The following is a 20,757-nucleotide window of genomic DNA, read 5'->3' as shown; positions in this document are numbered from 1 at the left end:
CTTTACGAGACCATTATGGGCCAGATCAAGCGATATGTGTCTTTGACTATTCCTAAAGAAGAGATCTTTTAAATTTTTATCAAACGGATTTTAAAGCAAAGAGAAGGAAAAAGTGACAAGGTGAAAGAAGGAAACAAGAAGAGGTCAACAAAAAACAGATGAAGGAGAGATACTGAAATCTTAGGTATTATAAATTAGTAAGTAATTAGACATAATATTCTCTCTTATTCTAGACCTGTCCAATGAAGGTGATACTGAAGAGATGGATGTACAGCCTACTGTTGAACCTAAGCCTGGAAATTCCATGAATGAATGATGGGGCTCAATCCCAAACTGAGAACAAACAGACTGAGAATAATCCAATAAGAATGAGGAACCAATGGACACTGAAGGAAATGATGAAGAAAAACACAAAGAAGAAGAAGAAGAGGAGAATAAGAATAATGATTTGTTTAACTTGTTGTTGTCAACTCTTATGGTTCTCAAGAAGTCCAAAAGCTTAAAGATGGAGACCAACTACTTAAACTGACTAGTAAAAGGAATTATATAATGAACATAAACTATAACATTGTCTTCAGGTCAAACTTATATAGGTTGTGATGGGTTTTCAGGAAGTGAAGGATGATTGCTAGACCTGAAGATTGCTGAGGTTAATATTATCAAATAGTATTATCTCTAACTTTGGTCTCTTTAGTCTTATGAACAAATGAGTCTTGTACACTTCCTAAAGAAGAGAAGAAAGCCATTACTGTGTATGATTGTATGGATCTTTTTGTTCAAAAAGGAGATACTGGGTGAAGATGATGCTTGGTATTGTCCTAGTTGTAAAGACTTTGTACAGGCCAGTAAGAAATTTGACTTGTGGAAAATGCCAGAGATACTGGTCATTCATTTGAAGAGATTCTCTTATAACAGGTAAGAGAAGTTAGTCACAATGATTGTCATGTGACTGTGTTCACTCATATGAGATGGTATCGAAATAAAATTGAGGCTAGAGTTGAGTTTCCTCTTGAGTAAGTATATCTGATCATTTTTTAAAACCCTTCTATTTCCTTCTTTTGTGCAGGGGACTTGATCTTACAAGTTATGTTGTCACTACTGATGAAGGTGAACCTCCACCTCATTATGATCTCTTTGCTGTTTCTAATCATTATGGTGGACTGGGAGGAGGACATTGTAAGTCATTGCCATTTTTATGACCACACCCCTTTATTAAAGTTCTAAACCACACCCACTACAGACACTGCCTTGGTCAAGAAACAAAGATACTGGCAAGTGGGTATAGTTTTGATGATAGCCATGTCTCAGAAGTTGCCACAGATTCCAAACAGTTTGTGTAAGTCTATATATTCTATAAATAACTATTACCTTATTTGGTATGTTATTGTAGTCTACAGCATCTTATGTTTTGTTTTATCAACGAAAGACGAAGGAAGCGTGGTATTCCCGATATATTAAATCGATCCTTAGTGTCTCTTTTGATGAGGAAGTGAAAGAAGGTCACCATAAATTTCGGAACCAGTCAATAGATGTCGATACTAACCGTATTGAAGAAGAGAGAGAGAGAGAACCAAGTAAATGAAGATGAGAGGTTAGTCTTTAACATATATATGCGTCTTTGCATCTCTCTCTCTCTCTCACACACACACACAGGGTAATATAGGTAATGACTCTACATTTGAATGATGAACGTCCTGAAATGAGAGATATTGAGAAAATTACTGAAGATTGTAAATGATATGTTTATCCTTTGATTAAAATTGAGGCCATTTTTATTTCATGCATGCATTAAATAAGTTAGTGATCTTTTTTCTCTAGGCATAAAAAATTAACTATCATTGAACTTAAAGTCACATTAAGTAATTGGTTTCTTTTATATTAAACAATACATTGTTTATCTTTATTTATTGGATGTTGTGTGCTAAATAACTTAAATTGTATCCTCACAATGAATAATAAAACTAATTAATTTACACTGAAAACATGGCTACCAGTTTCACACACTTCAACTTTGGTAAGTCTACTCTGTTGCTATGGTTATAATTCTTACATGCTCCACCCATCAGCAAGTACAGGGCACTAACGACAATAGTACATTGAGCAGCTCTCTGCCAGTCAAATGGTTATTTCCATGACCCTTTTATGGCGTATTTTACTCTCTCCGAACTCCTCGACGTGCTCCTCTCATTCATTGGGGTTAATTGGATAAGGTTTCAAGCTATTAATAGAGTTCTCATGAAGTTTTGACATCTGAAGGTATCATGAGAATCAAGTGGGGTGTGGTGTTTCTATTTAACTGATAATGCATATATTATTATAGATCCTTTCATTAGGTGCTGGATTTGATAGCTCTTTTTTCAGATTAAAGTCACAAGAAAGATTGATTAATTGTCATTATTATGAGGTAGATATTATATACTATAAATATAATATAATGTTGCTCTAATGTTGCTCTCTCTCTCTCTCTCTTCTTTCTCTCTCTCTCTCTCTCTCACACACACACACACACACACACACACACTCTCCTCTCCCCCCCTCTCTCCCTCCCTCCCTCCCTCCCCCCTTTTCTCTCTTTCTCTCTCTCTCTCTCTAGATTTGACTACCCTGCTGTTGTTGCTAGGAAGAGATCAATTATTGAGTCCCCATCCAAAGTTACAGGAACTTGTCAATAATGGTTTTTTTATAACCTGATTGGTTGTGATATTACAATGATACAAGATCTGGAACATTCTTGAAAGAAGCAGGTCTCAAAGCTGATTCTCCCACATAATTCTAGCAGAAGTGGTCTTAACATACATACTACCTGAACAGTAATATTACTATGTTATAATTATTATTGTCACATGATATACTAGTGTAGATAGAATATTACAATGGACCTCCAAGTTCTCTCAAATGCAATATTATGTGTTTACGAACATTTAAACCGTTTGATGGGTTTGGTCAGGTCATGTAAGTTAGTCTCATACTTGCATTGTCACCATCAAACACTTCTTGTTTAGTTGAGACATTTTCAAAGTTTTATCATCTCTCTCTCCTAATATTGAACTATATCCTACACATCTCATTCACAATGTCAAGATATCTTAATGCTGTAAGTAAGATCTAATGGAGTATGTTTTTATATATTTGTTTTGTAACAGTATATTTCAATGATATGTGTAATTACTGATAGTTGAATTTCAAGGACATGTACTTAATTAATGTCATGAATAGTCTGTTGATTCTTTGTCTAATTATAGGGTTGGTCTCATGTTATGTCATGTGACATGAAATAGATTCTATTATTCTATATCTGAAGAAGAACGTCAACGTCTCCTATCGTTAGAACCATTTGATGAATATGAAGAATGGCACCTCAAATGTAGTCACTATCACTTGATATTTGCATCATCATCAAAGAATCTACATTACTCCATCTTCCAATATAAAATAAAATATAGAGAGGAGGCAGAGGACATGATGAATGAAGTGATGATTGAATTGGATTGACAATGACAAACTGGCAACTGAATAGGTAGCATGTATGGATGGTAATTATTAAAGGGACAATTGTACAGAGTGTCTATTATGTGTGCAGTATAGAACATCTCCATCTCTCCCTCTCTCTCTTCTCCTCAAGTATGGTCATGCTTCAGTTCAGCTGTCAGAAGATTTGTACTTGATATATGGAGGATTTGGTATAAAGGGACCTATGTAGGTCATAGTCGACTGGATAATCTCATTGAAAATGAAGAGATCAGTTGTAAATGGAAAATGGAACATTGAAGAATTAAAAGTCTCAGGAAATGGTCCAGGTATACTTATTAAGTTATGTCATGTGATGATGTAGATGAATTAATCTCTAATGATGTACCCATTAATGTTAATTTTGTATTATTAGTAATTTACTAACAACACTTCCTTTGTTTTACACAGGAAGAGGACTAATGTATCATTCCATGACATTTGCTACCTTCAGGTGCTGTTCTCATTATTGGAGGCAGGGCTTCACCACAACACCAAACTCTACTTTATATCTACTGAATTTTAATAACATGAGCAATGAGTGGAGCTGGAAAATAGTCCAGACCAAAGGTATATACATATATGTACAGTTCTGTATCATCTCACAATCTCCACCACACACGCACACACAGATTAGTATAATAGTCTTTGTGTTATTAGGAGATGTACTAGAGGGTAGATGGCGACACTCAGCCACAACTCAATTAATGATAGGACTGATAATGATAGTGGGTGGACGTAAGAGAATGGACATGTCTTTAATGATATATTGATACTTGATACTCAAGACTGGATTATAAGGAAAGTATGTATTAATTATTACAAAGTATTAACAGGAGTTAACTCTATATTTACAGTTACCACTTTGTCTACCCAAGGGTTGTCACTCACATGTAGCTATTGGATATGAAAACAAAGTTCTTGTAATTGGAGGTCTCACAGAAGATCTCTGCCCACTAGCTAGCTGTCTACAATTAGAACAACAAGAACAACTAGTGATATTAACTTGTGGGACATAAATCATCTTGAACTGACTCCTCCTATACCAGCAATGTAAGTAATCTATATTGGATGGATACCTATAGAGCATTATCATATAATCATGTATTGATAAAGCCATAGGAACAGAGTATTTGAGAGAGTCCCTCTGAATAATTATATATAGTAGTCTACTACACCACATTTCTTTATTAAATATGCTTAATACAAACATGATATTGTAACTTGTATTTATTTAGATATTCTATGAGTGGTCATGTTATAACATCTTGTATCGTAATGCTAATGGGTGGAGTTCAAGTACTAGTCCCCGCCCATTAGATGTAATTCTTATTGATATCAAACTCAAGACATGGAGTGGATTAATGTTTAAAGTAAGATGAACTAACATTTAATATAACATTTTATTAATTAGTTATAAAACAATACATTATATATATTGTTATAGAATGTTTTGGCCATGTTATTATATTTTTTAATAATATGAACATATATAATTCATAACAAGCTTATATGCAAAACCTTACCTACTATGATAACTTATTGTATTATAGTCTGTTAATCATATCAATATCTAGGAATGTGATTACTGTTATTAAATAATTTGAATAATTTTGTGTCTTATTACACAGTATCCAGTTGGTATGCCCCTCCCACTTTACATGGCCACACCTCCATTTGTTAGCAACAGGTGATGTCGTTATTATCGAGGTGGAGGAAACTGTTTCTTCTTTTGGAAGTCATTTTAATCACTCACCATTAAAAAAAAAGCAATTATGAATAAAATTAATGAATATTAATTAATAATCACTAATAATTATTATTATTAATAATTGCTTGTGACACGTGGCAACAGCAAAGAAACTATTTTACGGAGTTATACGAATTTGATTGTCACTTTTCAATAGCCTTTGAACGTTTTGTGTACTATCAGTGATTGAAATTACTCATGGGAAGTAAGTCACTATTCTCAATTATCACTGTGTATAGTTTGATCCCGCCATTTTGTGTTCTTGCAGTTAAAAAACTTGATTACATCCAACCCTTTGTGGTTATGTACCTGAAGTATCCAAGCCAGAAAGAAAGGTATCCATAATACTCCTCATAAGGTACTTAATAATGTTATATTTTAGATCCAATTTAAAGAGAAGTAATTGATGGACGGCAGTCCACATTATTCATCTTTCTTGTATGCTGTCAAGTAAGTTGATACTCCCTCAAGACATCCCCTATCTCCTGTTCTAGATCCACTGTTTGGTATCATGTCTTCGGACAGTTGATGATCATTCTACTGGCTAAGAGTAATCATGGCATCCAACAGAGGGACATTAATGGAACTAGGTATCTCTCCTATAGTGACATCCTCTATGATAATGCAGGTGGGTACTTGATAAAAGGAGTGGTCTAATTCACATACTCTCTCCTTGTAAACATCAGCTTATTTTAAGAGATGCCTAAAAAATTGAGCTTGTGTAAAAACAAATTTGACAGGACTATTTTACAATTCTGAACATTTGAGCTTTACTGGTAAAACAAACTGCTATATGGTAGTGATCTAGTAGATTATAAATACATTACTTCAACTTTATTGCTCTTAATATTAGATTATTCCTTGATCATTTCCTTCTTTCAAATTATTAATCCATTCATTATTGTAATAGTAATGTGTTTTTGAAAGTGGTCACTTCCTTTCACACATTGTAATGATGTTTGTTTTATTAATTGCATTACAATATGTGAAAAGTGATCATGGATCTGTAATTTCTGAAATAAGTCATTTTTGTGCTTATGAAACAAACTTGATATATAAGAACTTTATATTTATTTTGTTTTTCTTTCTTTAGCTGTTAGCTGGTGCTAAAATTATTGAAGTTGGTGACACTCCTAAAGATCGATCATTATTCAATGGAGCTCAGAAATGTAAGTAACACTATGCAGGCACCAATGCACCTTCACTGATCTCTCTCTCTCTCTCTCTCTTCTCCTCTCTCTCTCTCTTTTTCTAGTATTTGGTATGATTATTACAACAGGGCAGCTATTGTCTATGTGATGACAGGATGTATGGTGTTCCTTCAGAGATGGGCATTGGAATTTGTATGTTAATTGTCCCTACAGCTTGTAGCTGCTGGTCTTATTGTCCTATTACTGATGAGTTGTTACAAAAGGGTTATGGTTAGGCTCTGGGATATCTCTGTTTATTGCTACTAATGTTTGTGAGACTATTGTGTGGAAGTCCTTCTCTCCTTCAACTATTAATACAGGTAAGGTGTTGTAATATCTAGTCAGTAATATGTATATATATATATGGATAAATTTAAGAATTATTTTAGTATTGTTTTCTTTATTATTACTAAAACAAAACTAGTCTGGGTGGTCTCCTGGGGGGGAGAAACGTGAGATTATTTCTATATTTCTTTTTTAGGACGAGGTACTGAATTTGAAGGAGCTGTTATTGCTCTGTTCATCTTTTGGCTACCAGGACAGACAAAGTTCGAGGACTTCGAGAAGCTTTTTATCGTCCAAACCTTCCCAATTTGACTAATTTGATGGCAACTATCTTCATATTTGCAGTGGTTATATTCTTTCAGGTAATTTGAAGTTAGCCAATTAATGACTGATTGTGTTTGTATTATATTGCAAATTTCTATAGGGATTTCGTGTTGATCTGCCTGTTAAGAGTACTCGTTACCGTGGACAACAAGGGACTTACCCAATCAAACTCTTTATACTTCTAATATTCCCATTATTCTTCAGTCAGCACTTGTGTCTAATCTCTATGTCATGTCACAGGTAAATATACTGCTAGTATATTACTTCATATCATTTGGTTCATTCAGGTACTATCAAGTCGCTTTGCTGGTAACTTTTTAGTAAATCTTCTTGGAGTGTGGGAGACAGTGGGAGGAGGGGGGACCAGCTCGCTCTTCTCCTGTAGGTGGTCTCGCTATTATATGAGGTACTAGATTACTATGTTTTATCAATGAGTAGTGGTTGTCTCAATATGATTTAAGATAGCTCATCTTTAACATTTCTTTTGTCTAGTCCTCCTGAGACACTAATCATGTTCTTATTGATCCTATACATGCTGTTATCTACATTGTCTTCCTGCTTGGATCCTGTGCTTTTTTCTCTAAACGTGGATCATGTTTCTGGTAGTCTGCTAAAGATGTTAGTCGTAACTCCACCCACTAATAACAATTCATTGCATTATCTTTAGGTTGCAAAACAACTCAAGAGCAGAGTATGGTGATGAGAGGTCATCGAGACTCTTCAATGATCCATGAACTCAACAGATACATTCCTACTGCAGCCCTTTTGGTGGTTTGTGTATTGGAGCACTCTCAGTGGGACAGGCTGACTTCTAGGTAATATCAATGGACTGGTTACATGTGCATGGATTACTGACTCTCTCTCTCTCTCTCTCTCTTCCTCCCTCCAGGTGCTATTGGGCTCTGGAACTGGTATTCTTCTAGCGTTACAATAATCTACCAGTTTTTTCGAAGCATTTGCTAAAGAACAACAAGAGATGGGTGGTCCTAGGATCATGTTTTTTCTAGTCTGTTAGTTTTAAGGTTGATTCTAGGAACACTGCTCTATCATTATTTTATGGAGTTTGTATTAGGCTTTTTCATTTTTCACACAAGAAATGAATTGTACCATCAGATCTTTTGTCACTTGTGCAAAATAATATTGTAAAAATAAATAACCAGTATACATTAAATTAACCAGTATACGTATATCTCCGTCATTTGTTTTTCTCCCGTGGGTTAATTTTTAACTCTTCTGTAAATGGTTGACTGAGATCAGTGAGGAGACAATGGCAGCTGAAGCAAGTTCTGGAGGGCGGTGGTAAGATATTAGAATCACTCAGGAGACTTCTTTTGGAGCTCAGTAATCACAGAGGTCAGTACTACTATCACACTGTATTCTTAAAAATATCATTATTTTATAGTGGAGCTAAACAACGTACCAGTCAACAAATATGTAGTTCATTGACTGAACTCACTAATAATGTTATGAAACAAATCATTGAGGTTAGGGATACTGCATCAGATATTTTACTATGGTTACATGTTTGTATATATATATAACTTGATGAATGATGGATGGAGATAGACTTAATATATATCTTCTAGCCTCAGACCAATCCTCAGTTAATTTCAAGTGCAATTGAGTTGTTAGTACATGCTTATGGTAATGTGGACCAAGATATACGGCTTGCTGCCTCTGAGAACTTGCGTAAACTTATCAAGGTATAATGAAGTGTTGTATATTATCAAATGACCTGTTACTATTATTATATTAGGCTTTAATGAAACTCAACTTTATCGATTACAACAAGGCTTGTTTCATGAGCTCAAAAAAGTACATGCACTCATTAACTTTATTTTATTATTGCACTTTATATCATCTCAATATTATAATGTTTTTGTCCTTTTCTTACAGAATGGACCTGCACGTTCTCTTTGTTTAGCTTTGGAATGCTTTTCTTCTCTTTATTCGAGAACACGCCCTCAAAAATGTCATAACCTTACTCACAGCAGCTCTATCCTGTTCTACTACGTATTATAGCCAGACTGAGGAAGTTGTACATGAGAACCTTATTGAGTCCCTTGCTAAGATACCTACCCACAATGACACCTTTCCTAAACTCCACTCAAGTCCAGGTATTATATAGTTTATTATGATAATATGGCAATTGTTACTGTACTTGTAGTCTATTATGACTGAATTACTTCAAATTTACACAAAGTCCTCTGCTTCATTTCGTCGCATGATGGCAGCTACCTTTACACTACTGTGTATTCATAGTAAAATACCTGAGAAAGAGCTAACTGGATTATTATAAATGATCAGTTTAGTCATATTTATTGTAACATAATGTCAACTGCTCAATAATAATAAAGTAATTTTTCTAGTCTCAACAAAAATTGTTTCTATACTAGTCAATTGTTTTGTTGTAATAGTTTTTTTGTTTACTTATCTCATTATAGTACTGGTTCTTCTCCAAAATCTTCTCAACACGATATACAAGGTGTACTTCTATCTTTACTTAATCTTCTACAACATGCTAACCCCCAACTGAAACCTTCTAGTGCTGTATTAAAACAGGTACTGTATATGCTGAGTTATTAAATGTGTGGGCAGACATGTTTGGTTCCGTATATTTAAGCATGCCACAATGATTGTATTTTTGTAAACTAACATTGTTGTTCGATATCTTATTTTTCTTATTGATTGTTAACGTAAAATAATTACAGGGATGTTTGTAATGGTAATTGTCATGTAATTTATTACAGAATTTAATTATAAGTTTTAAAAATAATGGTAAAATGGTCTCTTATTGTCAATTGAGGTAATTAAATACTATAGTTACCTCAATTATTAAGATCACAATAAAAATGTACTGAGTATACTGAAGTGAGAAGTAACTATGTGCTTTTATTCTTACCATTGAGATAGTAGTCTAAGTAATATAAGTTGCTTTATTGTCAGTAATTAAGTAAGTAAAGTAATTGAGTAAGTAATGGTAATAGTTTTCATGATTTGGTGACAATAATGGTAATGATGTAATCATGAAAGTAATGGTAATCATTACTAATAAAGTAATTGAAAACATTCTTGAGTAGTTAAGTATTACTTTCTTTCTTCTTATCTTAGATATACTACATTGTCACTTAGTGCAATGAAATACGGAGATCACAACACAACTAAATGTTGCACTAGAAGTTTTGGAGAACCTCTTCCTCTCAGCAACACCAGAGTTCTGTTCTTTCTAACCACCCCCTTACTCCACCCATTATTGCTCAAAATATTTGGTCATTAGACACATTCGATACACTTAGTCTTGATGAGAAAAGTGACACAGAGTCCCAACTAGATGCTCCCTGTGATAGCTACTTTGAAAACAGTGAAGAAGTAAATACATCAATGACACAAGCTCAACCCACAACCACAATACCATCTTCAGCACAAGTCCAATTAAGTGGGCGTGTCTCTCCAAGTAGCAGCCTTGACTCATGGTCTGTTGCCTCAGCTCAAACTGAGGTAGGCTACCTTACTGGAACTAGTAATGTTCCTTTGCAAGATCTAGTGGAATATACTCTCAACGCCTCCTATCTCATTCGAGAGTTAGTGTTAAGTCTGTAGGTTTGTCTGTGGTTGCAGCTGCAGTCACGCTATATCCTAAGTGTCTGACAGACTGACTGATTTAGAGAGCTTCCTTGATTTGAAGACCCTAAATTAGTGAGTCGTATGTCTAATTTATTAGCACAACTGATAGCTACTGAAGTAAGTCAAATGGAGGTCGTTTTGAGCTCTGTCGACTATTGTGGGTGTGGCTTGTAGGAAAATAGCTGATATTTTAGGTTCTGAGTCACCTTAGTATTAAAGCTGCCTTGTGAGTCTTGAGGTGTGTCTACTGCCATTGTTAGGCTCCTCCCACCCTAACAAAGCAATGAGTTGTTAGAGAAACTAATAACTTAACTGATATTAATTACTGGTTAAAAGTCATTATTATTACAGACTTTAGCTCACTGTAGTCGATTATGCTCAACTTGCTGTTGTAAAACATTCACTACTTCTCAAAGTATTGGAGGGTGTGACCATACGTTGCTTAGCGATAGTGACTATCGCGTTACGATCTGCTGTGAGTGCTACATTAAACAATTAGCAAAGAGTCTTGACCACACCTCCAATCATCTACTGTCTCTTGGACGTCACATGCTAAACTCTCATATGGTCATCTCCATATTTCTACAATGCAGCTATCATTAGCGGGTATAGGAAGAACTGATAGTAAGACTGTTCCTACTGTCCCCTCGGTCTAGAACATATAGTATGGCAATGTACTGTGTTTTTAGGAGCCCGTGCTAACACTGGGGTCAGAGAGGTGCCCTTGAGGCACTGTGTACATTAACTGAGGAGTATCCTCCTCCTACCTTACCAACTATGTGGGGAGTAAATGGAAGTGACTGTGGATTACTAGAAATGATTTTACAACTATTGAGAGGTAAACTAGATGGATAGATGAATGTATGATGGATGGACAAGATGGATGAATGATACTATCTATGATAGGTAAATGATAAATATTCATTATTTACAGGATCATGGTTGTCATGGCAAGTCTCAGACACAATAATCAGCTTCTACAGTTAGCGACCTCGTTATTCTTAGCCTGTGCTCTTGATAGTTTACATCACGCTGCTAGTGAAGGGAGAGTTTGGGAGGGTGGAACGAGAGAGCAGGTGTGGTCAGACATCTACTACTTTTGCTATTGCATGTGCTGAAAATTTTAAATATTTTCAACATGTTGTTGATAATAGAGATCCTGAAAAAACGGAAGTCAGAGTAAGTAATTTAATAATGATAATCTACTGATATAGTTGTGAAGTAGATTTTTAACTTTTCTCACTTGTTTAGAATATTGTTAAGAAAATAGAGACCACACTTTCCCCAAAAGAAAATCTAATCAAAGTGACTTTATACCTGCCCCGCCTATTAAAGAAGTATAGGTAATATAGTTGGTTTACCCATTACCTCAACCTAATGATGCTTTGAATTCAGCTTATACTAATTACAAGGCAAGTAATTCTAGTTATGGAAACTGGTTTGACTGGTTTAGTCATCTTGTAGGTTTTATATTGAGCTGTCTGTCGACGACAAGTTCTCTTCATTTTTATCTCAAGTACCATCAATGTTTAGCTGGTGTATTTGAAGTATCACTGGCTGAAGAAGTTGGACGACACGTTGAAGAAATTATAAGTTATCTCTCTGTCCACCATTACTGTTGATGCTTCTGGAGCACTTTTGTGTTTAACAACAGGTACTAGCTAATATATCATATGACTATTGTCATATGGATATCATGTGACATTGTCTTTAGCTTTTAAATGCTCTGTTTGGAATGAATGTGGCTACTCAACAGACGCACCTTTATTTCACCTTTTCTCTCTCTCTACCATACCACTTTGGAAGTCCACCTACTAGTCACACCCACAAAGTAATTAGCATATTTAATATAAAAAATTAAATATTTCTCTATGTAGTTCACTTGTGGAGTGTTTAGTGGTACACACCTCTAAAACAAATGAATATTTGTCTCATGCCCACCTCCAACCACACCCCATTGCACCAGCTGATGAGCAAGTTCCCATACCAAGAAAAGAAGAAGCAGGTAAGTTAATAAAGATTGCATATTGTCTCAAAACTAGTTTTATAAACAGGTGTGGGGTTATTTGAGTATAAGAAGCGTAAGTTTAGTATTAAAACCACTTAATGCCTTTGGTAAGATTACCTATAATAAACTTGTATTATATTATTTTTGTACTAGTCTTCTATTAAAGATTACTTGGTTTATTTTGAGCCTCTGATTGTATCATCAATGCGTTTGTTTGGTCATACCTCCTCTCTCTTAATCCAAGAACGTGTATTGTTTATGATGGTACAATACTTCATCTTAGGTATTCTAGTCATCTTATTGTTGTCATTCTGATCTCTCTCACTCAATCTCGCTCTCACATGCGCACACACCACACACCACACACATACACACAGGTTAGGTATGATCTTCTAGATTGTAACAATTTTTTCTTGGACTCAGTAAATCGTATTCTTAATCTCATGGAAACAGGAAAATGTAAAGGGTGGAGCTCACGTTGGTGCCCACCCCTTTTTCAGTTCCTGGTTTTGTTGGCGAACGACTCATCAAAACTTGTGTCCATACCAGCGGTATTGGAATGGAAATATGAGAAAAATCCTACTAATTAGTATGTTTTTTTTAGGTAATGCAGAAATGTGATGCTGTAATGGCCCTCTGGTTCCAATGTGACATCATTTGCTATCCCTGCTCTCAACCTTGTACTATATCTCTTTGTTAGACCTACCTACTAACTGAGTCTTTTGAACTTAATACTCAAAGAGAGGTAAGGTTTACATGAAGTTGGACACATATATAGGTGTATACCTCTCTTATTTACATCTACTATCTAAATGTTTTACATGTGTTTATACATGTATTGTATTGACATGTATCATGTACATGTGTTTATTGTGCCGTTGTATCATGTACATGGTATTGTATTGACATGTACATGCCTGCATGTATTGTATTGACATGTATCATGTACATGGGTGTATGTGTACATGTATTTTATTATTAAATTTAGGTTGTGCTGAACATGCTCTTAAGACTTGTCGAGTATACCTCCTATTATTAAACTCCTTATATTGTCCTGGAATGCTACCAAGGCAATGCTAGTGATTGGTTCAATACGTCTTCGCTGATTTTTGCTCTTTCTTGCTCCTATTGGTCGACTACAAACTGTCCTAGACACGCCCAATCTCTTTCTAGTCTCCATCAACTCTTTGCAACTATGACACCATCCTCTATTAGTGCTCTAGGTCTAATACTTGCTCTCACCAAACAAAAAAACTCACCTCTCCACGCTTCTGACTCGATGGCTAGCTGTTTTATCAACCATTTTGCGTCTCATGGCAACTGTTTTCCTGAAAGAGACCCTCCTTGCAAGAGTTAAAGGACACAAAGCTAAACCACAACCCACTTTAGATTGTGTGGGTTGTTGCTGCTCCTTTTAATTCAATGGCCTAGTGATACTACAAAAGAGATGGTTCTGTAAAATGATGAGATTTCTACTGGAGTCACTTACATTGGGTATCAGCTGTCTTTGTCAACTTTACAAGTACCTCAAGACATTTAAATATATGATGTCCTATGAATATGTTACCAATGGTTTTATCTGACATATTATTACTACTAGAATTTGTTATAACTTAGTAAGTTATGCATGTTATCAAACTGATTACTGTTGTTTTTTTGTAGCTGATTATAAACTGTTGTGTTCTGAGTTTGCTAAGGTGTTCGCCACCTCCCAATTATTGACTGGTTCTTGTGGGCGTGTCTCATGTTTGTCCTGTTCTACCATTGCATTTTACATCCATTATTAGTGTGAGTGTGGAGGTGAATGGTGATGAAGGAATGGATGAAAAGTGAGAAGCAATAATGCATTAATGGTAATAGACTCTGTTCTGCTTTCCCTCTCACACACACACACATGTGCAGTGTTCTCAATTCTTACAAGAGCCCTAACGCCTACTCAGCAATTATTATTACAATGCCTCATTTCCCTCTCCACAATCAGGAGAAGGATGGGTAGAGTCCATTAGCCCGCTCACTTATTTTCAGCATCTTACTTTTGTCATGAGGGAGTGGAACTTATAGAGTAAGTTATTAAATGATATCTGTTTAATCATAATAATATACTGACAGGAATTCTAATCAATTGAGGCATTTTCGTGCTAATCTTCTACTCGTATTGCCCTACTCTAACCGCATACCACACTACTGAATGTATCAAACTTATGCACAGTTATCAAATGTATTGGTGGTGGCTGTTGGAAATGGGCGTAGTTAAAATGGTAACAGAGAATTTTGGGACACACCCTGTAAGGCTGTCAGTCAAGAGGCAACATGTTGTAGAGAAGTTACTAGTCTCGATGTCAGCTGTCCACTGATGATGCTAAAGAGATAATAGACTTTTGCACCTAAAATAGAAAACAGGTAATTACAAGTAATTACTATATACTTGTATACAGAATCTATATATTGATTATAGTTGTGGTAGCTTAATGAAGATGTTGTTAAGTCATGTGACTAATGGACCACAAACCCCTCAACTTGATGTTACCGCATGTGATCCCTTATCTCAGTAAACATAGTATTTGCCAGAGCCGCCTATAAACTAAGTTAGTCTACTTATGAGATACTCCTATTTCCATTAAATAGGGTAATTGATAGGAATGCAAATGAAGATTTTAATAATTGAGGCGTAGTTATTCATGTACTTTTCCTATACAAGTTTTACACAGACTAAAGCGTCAGAGGGTTACTCTATATTACACCACGCTAAGTTTCAGCTACGCCCACTTAGAAAGGTGTATTTTAAGATGGCAATTTTCCAAAACACTAGCCAAACAGAAATGTGTTGAAGTTGGCTGTGGAAGTAAATTGATTAGTAAATGTCCCCATAAAAGGACTTTCCTCCCATTCGACAATCAAGAAGAATCTCTTCCTTGTGATGCAGCTAGGACGATCAGAATGGGGAAAACTCATAAGAAAATGTCTTTGGACCGGTTGATGAAGATAAGTTACCGGGACATGACCTATCTAATCAAGGTCACTTCGTCTGGTTTCTAAGTGGTCCATCCGACAAATCTTATTGGAAATTGAATTGGATAATCATTTATATCTGACCTATGGTAGAGTTTTCTCCAGAAAAGTTGGGTGGAAAGAGAATGTATGCAATTACCATCATCATGACATTCATAGTTGTTGAAAGTTGTGTGATGATTGCTGTTCATTAGTTTAAGTGGGTGTGGCTTATTGCTATAACACTCGTATTTTACTATCTCTCGATATTGCAGACCCACTTGCAAACTATTTCTATGGTACTGATGACATGGATACAGTCCTGTTGACTGGTCTAGGTGTTAAAATAGTAGAACATGGTAAGCATTACATGATTGTCATGTGCTCATCATGTGACTAATATTTTCGGAATATGCTACAGAGTATGAGGTCGGATGATAATGATGTAGGTATGATAACAAATGAATGAATATAAATGACTTACTTCATTTAGATCTCCTTTAGCCTGTCATCATTTGAACTGTCATCTTTGTCTTCGTCTCTTCATCAACTGCGACTGTCCAACACTCCTTAACAACTTTGCCTTACTGTGCACAGTCAACCTCTCTTTCCTCCTGCATTTTCCTCCCTCCGCCTCTAGTAACCCACTATAGGCGAGGGTGTGGTCACACACAACTCCTAGATAAGAGTTCTGGCTGGATCGTGACGTTATTACAGGAATACATGCAGAGGAGCAATCTGATTGGTTGGAAAAACACTAGTCATTTGAGGAAGAGATGGATCAGTTATTGGGTGTGTCTAATGCTCTCGTTCTATCTATTGGTAAACTGTGAACAAGGTAACTTCCTATATAGGCACTAGCGTGAGGTATTTTAGTTGTATTAATAGCTAGTACGACATCATATAATTTGTGCTAGCAGTTGGTTATTAATACTACATTATATATTAGTGCTAGTAAATGGTTATGCTACATTATATATTAGTGGCTAGTATATGGTTAATGCGACATTATATCTTAGTGCTATACCTATGGTTATGCCTACATTATATATAGTGCTAGTAATATGGTTAGATGCTACATTATATATTAGTGCTATAATATGTTAGTTTCTACATATCTATGATACTAGTAATATGGTTACTGCTACTTATATATTAGTGTCTATAATATGGTTAAATACTCCTTATATATTATTACTAGTCATATGTTAATGCTACATTATAATTATTGCTAGTAATTGGTTAATGCTACATTATCTATAGGCTATAATAGGTAATCTACTTATATATTAGTGCTAGTAATATGTTAATGCTACAATTATATATTTAGTTCAGTATATGGTCATGCTACTTGTATATTAGTGCTAGTATATTGTGGACCTCCTACTTATCTATTATGCTAGTACAATGTTAATGTGATCATTATACTTTCATCTTTAGAGATGCCCAGTAGAAAGTTTTAGTTCTCGGTGCAATATTGTTTGTTAGTGGAGTAGAGCAACTACCTCTCTCGTTAATAGCACTGTTCTCCGACCCGACTCATCCTGGGAGCCCCTCCTCCTCTATACCCATGCATACACATCGCGCAATCAGCCTTTAAGCTTTCTCTCTAGTCCGTAAGTTGTGATAATTACATGATGTCAGTCTGTTATAATCCAATTCATCCATATGACTTGCTATTTATTTTGAGCATTGGCTGAGCACCTTAGTACAAGGCAACCAAGGCAGCAAATCTCCATTAGTTTTCTTTTATATAGTGTGTGTGTGGTTGGTCACACTTTGGGAATGTGATAATTGCTTTACCAGAAATTGGATTCTAAAGCCTGTGATCAGTTTGTTTCACACAGTGAAACGTGAAATGTTTTACTCAATGTTTAGTGATGCACTACAGTTTGAATAAAAGAACAAAACAGACATAGTATAATTATGTGAAGCAATTTTAAAGCTGTGATATAGACATCCAGAACCGTGTGTAAAGTGAATAAGATCAAAGACTAATTTTAGAAGCTAGGTATATAGAACTTAGCTACAAATGCTAAAGGGTTACTTTATCCATGAATTAGACTAAGAGATCAAAGTCATATTTGACTATTAATCTACTTTATAACTCACTGCTGAGGTCAACCCTTCATTCCATGCATTCCTATTATGATTTTTACTTTATATTTTAATGACCATAACTATTAAGTCCATGTGACTATCATGGTATGTTTTTAGTCCAGGTAAGAAACCCCTTCCTCATCGAGCATTGATCAGTCTCAAGTCTTACTTGCACTGTGCATTACGATCACAATCGCCATGCCCACGTACCAATTTACCTATACTGAGCCGACTCACCTTCAATTACCTGTCCTCCAGTTTTATTCACAAAATTTGGAAAGGCGTTCCCCTTGGCGTCCACCTTGTGACCCCTTGTCACTTTCATACGGCCTCTTGGTACTATTCAATCCGTTAAAACTGACTTGGAGTAAAGAGGTGAGATCTTCCCGTGGTAATTGCTGAAAGTAGGCGTACTCGCTGAATCGCTGTAATAAGTGGTTCCCTCTCATTTGACTCTCTATAGCTCACTGGTGCTATCACAGCCTATTGATCCTTGTCTGTCCATTCTTCAGTCACATTTACCTATACGATATCCATTATTATGTTGTCAGACTTGCAGCTTTTATCTTTTCAAGCCAGTTTGCGTTGGATTCTAGAAACCTTCTTATCGCTAACAAAATTACACCCCACAAAGGGAAGATACTCTGACAGAAGCTTTACTGGTACTTTGGGGCACATTAAAAGTGCAGCTGTCTTGAGAGTAGTATGTCATTATTTCATGTTTCACTCTGTCTTAACTCATCCTATATAGAAGAGAGATGTGAAGCTGTAGAAAGTTGCGCTAAATCTAGTAGAGCCGTCACTGACACCAGAGCCTTCATTACAACCTCAAGTAAGCTACTTATATTTAGACAACCCATAGTAGATAAAGGGACTATTACACACCTGACATATACAGTACATGATATTAATTTTTAGTTGTCCAGTTTTACTATGTCATTAATAATATAGTCCATCATCTTCTTGAGATTTTCCTCCTGATAGAATGCTTGTCTTGACGGGTTATTGTATGTAGTAGAGGACAATGAGTCAGCTATTTTAACACTTGTTGGGACATTTGTAGCTAAGTATATTCAGTATGCCAAATGACATCCTATCAATGTAGTCTAGTGTTCATGTAATATGTAATTTCCCATAATCTATCACTAAGTTATAGTGAGCATCACTTGAATGTTTATATGGGCTCTAGCACCACATTTTTTTTATTATACCAACACGCATTGACAACCATAAAGATGCCATTGTTCACGTTACGTCAATTGCTTGGAATTATTAAGTCACCCATCCTCCTCTGGTGACACTACTTATATCATCTCCAATTTGTCCAGTCCTTACTTGCCTGGTCTAGAGTCATATCGGGTACTCTCTCTTCTCATCTGTCGTCTAAAGGAAGACTCTCTCATGTCACTTCATGTGGCCTGCGAAGCAGTAAATGCATTAACAAACAGAGACCATGCGTAGACAATCTCTCCTCACAAACCACACACACCATAGCACAGATTTGTTCCAAGTGATGCAATAGTCAAAGTCCCTCTCTGCTCTAGCATTATTACTGACATGTATGTATATACAGGTAGGGTGAATGATGATGACTTTGATACTACAGACACTCCCCCTGTATTGTTTCTATTGTGCGGAAGCCTGATCGTCTTAAGTGTATTATCTGGACCTCAAGATATCATGGCTGCTTTAAGTAGACAGTCTAACCAGTCTAGAGCAATATATCAAATATTATGGAGAGGTAAATAAAATTTATAAGGTCACGTTTTTATTTCCTTTGCATTAGACTACGTCAAGGTATGAGACCAGAAGTTTTGAGTTCCTTAGTACATCTCTTTACCTGGGTCTTATTGTGTTGACTTCTTACCTCGTATGGATGGTATGATATGGTTGTCTCTGAAGTTATTAGTCAACACACGTCCAGACCTTGGTTAGCTGCCTTAGTGATGGCCAAAGTTAAGTAGATTGATGTAAATAGTGGGTTATAAAGCTCCCTCCTCCTTTTTTAGACATTTGAGCTATTTTTTGATGATTGAGATAGATCCTACTATCCCTAATAAGACTGGTCCCACTGTTTAGAACTGGGTATTACTCTCACTGATAGTTTCATTCAACAGTGAGTGTCATTCATCTATCAGTGCTATAATAAAATGGCTTAATAGATAGTATTTGACATTATTCTACTACTTAGGAGCCAGAGTCACATGCTGTAAGGTTTGTCACATGGGCTTTTCATCGCTGCATCATCACTAATCCTATTTTGCGCACAGTGATACCAATTGTTACTCAAAATATCTATCCATTGATTTGGAATGGTTGCTTAAATTCTTTGCATGGCTTCTCAAAACTTTTTCCATCAACAAGTGGAGTGAAAGAAAGAAGCTAGTCACTTGAAATATATCAGTGCATTCTATTTATCCTAGAATTTTCCTGACTACCAGAGGGAAAACAATTTTTAGACAAATTTGACAAGTCAGTCTTATATTTCTTTGCAAAAAGTAGCAGCAGTTTTGAGGGTAAATAGTAGAAATCTGTTAAAATAGTAAAACAAATCACTTTTTATTAAATCTATTTTTTAAATTGTCAGTGATACCCTTTTTTAGTTAGACAAATTAATTTTTTGTGGTATTAAATCTCAAGTATTACATTGGTCCTGTAATGTCAGTTAGCAGTAGCAGGTATGGCATATTTTCAGATACAATGTATATACAACATTGATTTCTTGGATCTTTATCTACCTTAAATCCATCAGTTAGTGACAATTTGCTAACCATTGGATAATGGTATTGTTCGGATGTGGTAAACCTCTGTTAGTGAATGAGCACATGGGTTGTTGGTACAGGGTGTCCAACTGAAGTTCAAAGTGTAGTTGATTAGGATCAAAGGTCATATGATAAGGCACCCACAATACTGTAGGATATAAGGTCGCATAAAGCTCTGACTTCAGTTGTATTGCTGTCTTGTGGATATGTGTTAAATAC

General features: G+C 35.6%; 1 pseudogene; it reads left to right on the top strand.

The window, feature by feature from the left end:
* Positions 1-379: 379 nt before the first annotated feature.
* On the top strand, positions 380-8,071 carry LOC121392039 (annotated as a pseudogene).
* Positions 8,072-20,757: the final 12,686 nt, after the last annotated feature.

Source organism: Gigantopelta aegis, unplaced genomic scaffold (genome assembly GCF_016097555.1).
Source record: "Gigantopelta aegis isolate Gae_Host unplaced genomic scaffold, Gae_host_genome ctg3304_pilon_pilon, whole genome shotgun sequence".
Lineage (NCBI taxonomy): Eukaryota > Metazoa > Mollusca > Gastropoda > Neomphalida > Peltospiridae > Gigantopelta > Gigantopelta aegis.
The sequence above is the reverse complement of the archived record's forward strand: the minus strand, read 5'-3'. Positions and strand labels throughout refer to the sequence as shown.